Source organism: Myotis daubentonii, chromosome 8 (genome assembly GCF_963259705.1).
Source record: "Myotis daubentonii chromosome 8, mMyoDau2.1, whole genome shotgun sequence".
Taxonomy (NCBI): domain Eukaryota; kingdom Metazoa; phylum Chordata; class Mammalia; order Chiroptera; family Vespertilionidae; genus Myotis; species Myotis daubentonii.
Genome location: NC_081847.1, coordinates 56,847,255 through 56,855,343, shown reverse-complemented (window position 1 = coordinate 56,855,343; position 8,089 = coordinate 56,847,255). Strand labels below are relative to the sequence as shown.

At 38.9% G+C, this 8,089-nt stretch overlaps 1 non-coding gene across 1 annotated transcript; it reads right to left on the bottom strand.

Annotated features, from left to right (window-relative positions):
- Positions 1-942: 942 nt before the first annotated feature.
- Positions 943-1,049, bottom strand: LOC132240321 (U6 spliceosomal RNA). Its single transcript, XR_009454251.1, has one exon. It is a non-coding gene; the product is annotated as a U6 spliceosomal RNA (small nuclear RNA).
- Between the last annotated feature and the right edge of the window lie 7,040 nt (positions 1,050-8,089).

The window sequence follows — 8,089 nt, the reverse complement described above, 5'->3', positions numbered from 1 at the left end:
CTTCCTTAGCTTTCTCACTCCTGGGTAGATGTATATGTGGTTTAAGGATGAAGGACACCAACTTCTTTAGGCAGGACACCCTGAAATAAAATGACTTTCAAGAAGCTTTCTCCCATGAGAAGATGTTTCTTTCATAGTCTTTTCTTATGTTATAGCATCTATATTCTTCTTGTACCCAAATACTTATTTTAATTACTAAAGTATGAGTCCCTGGAGGAAACAACCTTTCCATGTAATTCTCAGAGGGCTGCCTAATACATACATGGCTTTACTGTTATCACCGTGTGCCATAACCCGGGGTGATCAATCAGAATATATCATCTTTCTGGGCACAGTGATTGGTTGATCAACATCAAACCAATCAGAGTTCTTTTAGGGAGGTGGATATGAGACACTGCAGGGAAAGAGAGGTTTTTTTTCCTCAGTTGTCATTAGTTTTACATGCAAATTCATCCCACAATCTTTTTTTTTTGCTTCTGTGTGAAAATTAAGTCAACACATACTCAAGTACCTTCTAGATGTGGAGAGAGCCCACTAAAGACATGCCATTTGGATTCAGCTGTGCCTGGAGTAGTCAATTCCCTGAGACTTCAGTTTGCATGGTAAGGAAGTCTTTTACTCATGCTAGTTTATGTAAAGTTATTTATTTTATTTGCTGAAGGAGTCCTGATTAATATAGTAAATAAATATAATATAAATTCATTTGGTACTACAATAGTATTTGTATAGATAGACCTCAAAAGGCAACCTTGGAAATATTGATTCTTTCATTGAATTATACTTTGATATTGAATAAATTGGGTCCTCCCTTCCTTCTTTCTTCCTTCCTTTTTTTGGCCTTACACAAAGATCTTTATAATGCAAAGGTCACAATTCTGCTGAGTGCCACTCATTGGTTGTGTTTTGACTCATAGTCCTTCCCAGTCCCATCCAGGCACAACGCAAACTATGGAACGCTTCACGAATTTGTGTGTCATCCTTGCACAGGGACCATGCTAATCTTCTTTGTATCATTCCAATTTTAGTATATGTGCTGCAGAAGTGAGAATGACCCTTTCTTTCTAATATATTCTAAACAAATCCAACCCTGAAAAATTGTTCTACTAGAGGCCCGATGCATGAAATCTGTGTGGAGGTGGGGGCCTCAGCCCAGCCTGCACCCTCTTGCAATACAGGACCCCTCGGGGAATTTCCAACTGTCAGTTTAGGCCCGATTGGGCCTAAAGCAGAAGTCAGACATCTCTCTCGCAACCTGGGACCCCTCGCTCCTAACTGCCTGCCTGCTCGCTCCTTACTGCTTGGCTCGCAGCTCCTTAGTGCTGCAGCAGAGGCAGGAGAGGTTCCCGCCACTGCCACTGTGCTCACCAGCCATGAGCCCAGCTTCTGACTAAGCGGTGCTCCCCCTGAGGGAGTGCACTGACCACCAGGGGGCAGCTCCTGCATTGAGCATCTGTTCCCTGGTGGTCACTGTGCATCATAGCAACTGGTTGTTCTGGTCGTTCCACCATAACGATTGCTGGGCTTTTATTATACAGACTAGAGGCCCAGTGCACAAAAGTTTGTGCACTTGGGGGGTCCCTCAACCCAGCCTGTGCCCTCTCGCAGTCTGGGACCCCTCAGGGGATGTCCACCTGCTGGCTTAGGCCCGCTTCCCAGGGGATTGGGCCTAAGCTGGCAGTCAGACATCCCTCTGGCAGCCAGGGAGCCCTCGGGGGATGTCCACTTGCCAGCGAGTAGCAGGCCTAAGCTGCAGTCGGACATCCTTAGCTCTGCTGAGGAGGCGGGAGAGGCTCCTGCCACCACTGCTGTGCTGGCAGCCATCAGCCTGGCTTGTGGCTGAGCAGAGCTCCTCCTGTGGGAGCACACTGACCACCAGGGGGCAGCTTCTGCTTTGAGGGTCTGCCCCCTGGTGGTCAGTGTGTGTCATAGTGACCAGTCATTCCCAGTTGTTCTGCTGTTAGGGTCAGTTTGCATATTACCCTTTTATTATATAGGATACTCCTTCCTGGGAAATCTTATCCACTTTCATTGTTTCAGTAACCATCTCTATGCAGATAAAAGTAAATTCATATCTCTTACTTAATTCTCTCCTCAAAGAATCAAAAACAGGAAATCCAATTACCTGTTGGCATTTACACATTACTATTTCCCATGCACCTCAAAGTTAACATGTCATCTTTCCTACTAACCATATTTTTTTCTTATAATTTAAAAGCATTAATTGATGAACATACAATCTATCTGACCTTTAAAAAAAGGTGACATCCTTGACTCTCTCCTTCCCATTATGTTTTATACACAATCAAGCCATCAAGTCCAATTATTGATTTTGTCTTCCAATTACCTATTAAATCCATCTTCTCTTCTTACTTTTACATCATCTACTACAATAACATCCAACTTTATTCGCTACTTATTCCTTCCTCCCCCCAAGGGCTGTCAGATCTTTATGTGAATCATAAGGCTGGCTTCCTGTTATGTAGAAAGTACAAACTCTGCTTGATCTTAGCTTTGCCTCCCTCTCCTGTTTCCCTTCCTGACACTCACTGCCCCTTGTTTTATGCTGGTGCAGTTGAAATTGTCCCACAATATAATTCATTACTTGGTTTTCTACCTTGACTCACGCTGCTGTTATCTTTTGTTTGTTTTTTGACAGCAATGCTCTTCCCACACTGACACCTGTGATTTTTCCCCCTTTTTGTATCAGTTCAGGAGGTAGTTACTTCAGGATTTTACTCCCTAATTTCTGAAACCAGATTAGGGTCTCTGAGCTCTCAGAAATTATGCACCCATTTTAATCATTACTATTGTTACTACAATGACCTTTTTCACTTGTCTCCCTCTCATTCATTTCTATGCTACATTCAATATCTGTAGGTCAGGTAAATTTCAGATACTCTCAATGAACACTAGAGGTCACTATTATCTTTTGTTTGAATGAATGAACATCTAAAAATTTTAAAGAAGTCTTTCTCAGATAAATATCACATGATCTCACTCATTTGTGGAATATAATAAATAACATATACTGATGAACAAAAACAGATCCAGATACAGAGAAGCATTGATCAGACTGTCAAACGTCAGAGGGTAGGTAGGGGAGGGTGGGGGTAAGGGAGAGAGAATAACCAAGGGACTTGTATGCATGCATATAAGCCTAACCAATGGACACAGACACCAGGGGGGTGAGGGCATGAGTGGGGGTGGGGTGGGGGAGCAATGGGGGATAAGGACACACATGTAATACCTTAATCAATAAAGGGGGAAAAAACAAAGTAGTCTTTCTCCCTCCCCTCAACCTCCTTTAAATAATGTTATATGAGTTAGCTTAACATTTCTAGACCAACTAATAGTGACTATCTAAAAAAATGATTTTTAAAAGCATTGTATTTATTTGAAAAATCATGGAACTTGGGGAAAGGCTGAAAAGATTGTCTAAATTATTTTTCTAATCTTCACAAAAGATAAACTCATTTGAAATGAGTTAGTAGTGAATATTTTATCATTTATTATTATTATTGGTAGAACTTTCAAAACATTAAATAATTTAAGAGGTATGAAGAATACCCCAAAATCATACTGTACCAAGGAAAAAAATTAGAACATGCTTTCAATAGCAAAGACTTGAGGGTATTCTAAAATTTCTTATGCACAGGAAGAGTCACAGAATATTAACTTCTATTTTTCTTTTCAGATCTCTCAGCTTACCAGCTTTGTAAATGGCTCCACTCCTACCTAATTATTCTAATCCAAAATTTGGTTGACACCCTTGACTTTTCTTTTTAACAAAGTCTATTGGTTCAAAGTATATGTTTAATCTATCTATTACTCTTTACCTCCTCTGCTACTACCCTGGCCCAACCTACTGCATGATCACAACCTTTTTTCTTTTTTTCTTTTCATTGATTTCAGAGAGGAAGGGAGAGGGACAGAGAGAGAGAAACATCAATGATGATGAGAGCACATCATTGATCAGCTGCCTCCTGCGCACCCCCTACTGGGGATTGAGTCCACAACCCAGGCATGTGCCCTGACTGGGAATGGAACTGTGACTTCCTGGTTCATAGGTTGATGTTCAACCACTGAGCCACACTGGCTGGGCACAACAGCCTTCTTACTGGTCTCCCTATTCAACCTGCCCAAGTTCTGGATTCCTCAACTCTTTGGGGGGGAAAAAAGACTAATTCCATTTAAAATCTACTCTGCATAAAACCCCAAGAAACAACCCCTGATAGAAACTCCTTGCAAATTTGAACTAATCTAAGAAAGTTTACATGCTGAAAAGAACTGAGACACTCCAGGTGACTAATCCTAGGCACATCACATAAGCATCGAAGTCAGTGCTTCAAAGAAGAAAATTTGACCTTGCTGTCTTTCTATTACAGCCGATGTTACTGACAATGTTCTGTTCTTTGTTGGATTCCAAATGACCAGAACTCCAAAATGGAGTTATTTATATTAGTGAAAGAACACTGAGTCTTGAAAGTATTTCTTTTGTGGCAATAATGCTTTTTGTTATACCATGAATGCAGCTTTAGCAAATAATTGAAAATTTCATCTTCTTATTTCAATCAAACAGTTCAGCCTCTTTGCAATTCATTTTGTTGGGGAACATCTATTTGACAAACCTCTGCTTCCAAGGTGATTTACAGTGACCGAGTTAGAAACAGAACAACATTTTATTCTTTTCCTTAAGGAGGGATAATTTCTTCCATAAAATTTACAAGGTACAATGTAGAGTAGGCCAATCTATTACATTTTCCTGGAAATTTATTTTTAGCTTCATTTAGTAGATCAACCTACAGCCTAAAACTGAACAACATTTATATGTTGTTGTTAATCTGACAGATAACACAAGGATCATATTTGAAGGAATTGGAATGAAGTGTTCCTATCATCTTTAATTTTCCTTTGTCTCTCAGGGTCTTCGGATCCTAGTTATTTTTTTTTTCCTTTGTCTCTCAGGGTCTTCTGATCCTAGTTATTTTTTTTTTTACCATATTCTTTGATTCAGTATCTTCTTTCATTCTCAGTTTATCACAGAGAAGGAACATTAAATACATATACAGGGATGGGCAAAAGTAGGTTTAGAGCTATTCAGATAGAAAAAGACATACAGGTTATATTTATTACTAATAAATAAATAATACAAGAATAAAGTGTTTCACATACTCACAACTGTAAACCTACTTTTGCCCAACCTGTAACTATCTGAAAATAATATTTAAGCACCACTTTTAATGCATAGAATATTTTGTTTCCAAATTAAAATTAACTTTTTTTCTATTATTTGTGTAAAACTATTTTTTAAAAAAACTTTTATCCTAATAAATGGATGGGAAAAGATATTTTATGCCAATGCAAATTTTTTAAAAAGTTAGGATAGCAATACCTATATCAGACAAAATAGACTTTAAAACAAAGGCTATAACAGGAGACAAAGAAGAACCTAACAATTGCACTTCTGGGTATATGGCCGAAGAAACCCAAAACACTAATTTTTTAAAAGATATTTTTATTGATTTCAGAAAGAGAGAGAGAGAAAAACATCAATGATGAGAATCACTGATCAGCTGCCTCCTGCATGCCCCACACTGGGGATTGAACCCACAACTCAGGCATGTGCCCTGACTGGGAATCAAACCATGACCACCTGGTTCATAGGTCAACACTCAACTACTGAGTCATGCCGGCCAGGCCCAAAACACTAATTTGAAAAGACACATGCTTCTATTTGTTCATTACATCATTATTTACACAGAAGCAACCTAAGTGTCCATCAACAGATGAATGAATAAAGAAAAAGTGGTACATTTATACAATGGAATATTACTCAGCCGTAAAAAAGAATGGAATCTTGCCATTTGTGACACCATGGGTGAACCTAGGGGGAATTATGCTAAATGGAATAAATGAGAAAAAGAATAACAAATACCATATGCTTTCATTTACATGTGGAATCTTAAAAACAAAATAACGAACAAACAAATCAGAAGCAAACTCAAAGATACAGAGATTATTTTATTTTAATTTTTCTTATTGATTTTAAAGAGAGAGAGAAGAAGGGAGAAAGAGAGAGAGAAACATTGATTTGTTGTTCTATTTATTTATGCATTCATTGGTTGATTCCTGTGTGTGACCTGACCAGAGATCAAACCTGCAACCTTGGCATATCAGGACAACGCTCTAACCAAGTGAGCTACCCGGACAGGGATATATTTGTATTATTATTATTTTTTAAATTACTTTTTAGTTTTTAATTACAGTGGACATATTATATTAGTTTCAGGTGTACACCCCAGTGATTAGACATATAACTTACTAAGTGAACATTCCAATAAATCTCATACTCATCTGATACCATACATAGTTATTAGAATATTATTGAATATATTTCCTATGCTGTACTTAGGATATTGACTATATCCTCATGACTATTCTGTAGCAACCAATTTGTACTTTTTTTTAAAATATATTTTATTGATTTTTTACAGAGAGGAAGGGAGAGAGATAGAGAGTTAGAAGCATCAATGAGAGAGAGAGAGACATCGATCAGCTGCCTCCTGCACACCCCCCACTGGGGATGTGCCCGCAACCAAGGTACATGCCCTTGACCGGAATCGAACCTGGGACCCTTCAGTCCGCAGGCCAACGCTCTATCCACTGAGCCAAACCGGTTTCGGCCAATTTGTACTTCTTAATCCCTTCACCTTTTTCACCCATCCCACCAACACCCCTCCTGTCTGGCAACCGTCAAAATGTTGTCTGTACCTATGTTTGTTCATTTATTTTGTTTTTAGATTCAATTGTTTTTTTGTTTTGTTTTAAAATATTTTTATTGATTTCAGACAGGAAGGGAGGGGGAGAGAGAGCTAGAAACATCAATGATGAGAGAGAATTACTGATCAGTTGCTGCCTGCATGCCCCACTACTGGGAACTGAGCCTGCGACCTGGGCATGTGTCCTGACTGGGAATTAAACTCTGACCTCCTGGGTTCATAAGTTGATGCTCAGCCACTGAGCCACATCAGCTGGGCTAGATTCAATTGTTGTTAGATTTGTATTTATTGCCAGTTTACTGTTCATATTTTTTATCTTTTTTATTCTTCTCCTTCTTCAAAAAGACCTTTAACATTTCATGTAATGTTGGTTTGGTGGTAATGTACTCCTTTAGCTTTTTCTTGTTTGGGAACCTCTTTATATGTCCTTTGATTCTAGTTAGAGTCTAGTTTCTAGGGCCCGGGCTGGAGAGGAACCTGCAACTGAGGTACATGCCCTTGACCAGAATCGAACCCGGGACCCTTCTTCAGTCTGTAGACCAAAGCTCTATCCACTGAGCCAAACCAGCTAGGGCTGTCCTTTGATTCTAAATGATAGCTTTTCTGGGTAGAGTAATATTGGTTATAGGTCCTTGCTTTTTATCACTTTGAATATTTCTTGCCACTCGCCTCTGGCCTACAAAGTTTCAGTTGAGAAATCAGCTGACAGTCTGATGGGAGCTCCCTTGTAGGTAACTAACTGCTTTTCTCTTGCTGCTGTTAAGATCCTCTCTTTGTTTCTAACCTTTTGCATTTTAATTATGATGTGTATTGGTGCAGGTCTCCTTGGGTTCATCATGTTTTCTCTGTGCTTTCTGGAATTGTATGTCTCTTTCCTTCCCCAGGGTAGGGAAGTTTTCTGTCATTTTTTCAAATAGGTTTTCAATTTCTTACTCTCTCTCTCTTCTCCTTCCAGCATTCCATGATGCGAATGTTGGTATGCTTGAAATTGTCCCAGTAGCTTCTTACATTATCTTCATTTTTTAAAATTCTTTTTTTTGCTGTTTTTCTGCTTAGGTGTCTTTTGCTTCCTTATATTCCAAATAGCTGTTTTGGTTTTTGGTTTCATCTACTCTATTGTTGATTTCCTGTCAATTATTCTTCATTTGAGTTAGTGTATTCTTTATTTCTGATTGGTTCTTTTTTATGGTTTCTATGTCATTTTTCATGCTGTTGAGGTTCTCACTAAGTTCCTTGAAGTTCTAACTAAGTTCCTTGGGCATCCTTATAACCATTGTTTTGAACTCTGTATCTGGTAGTTTGCTTGCCAC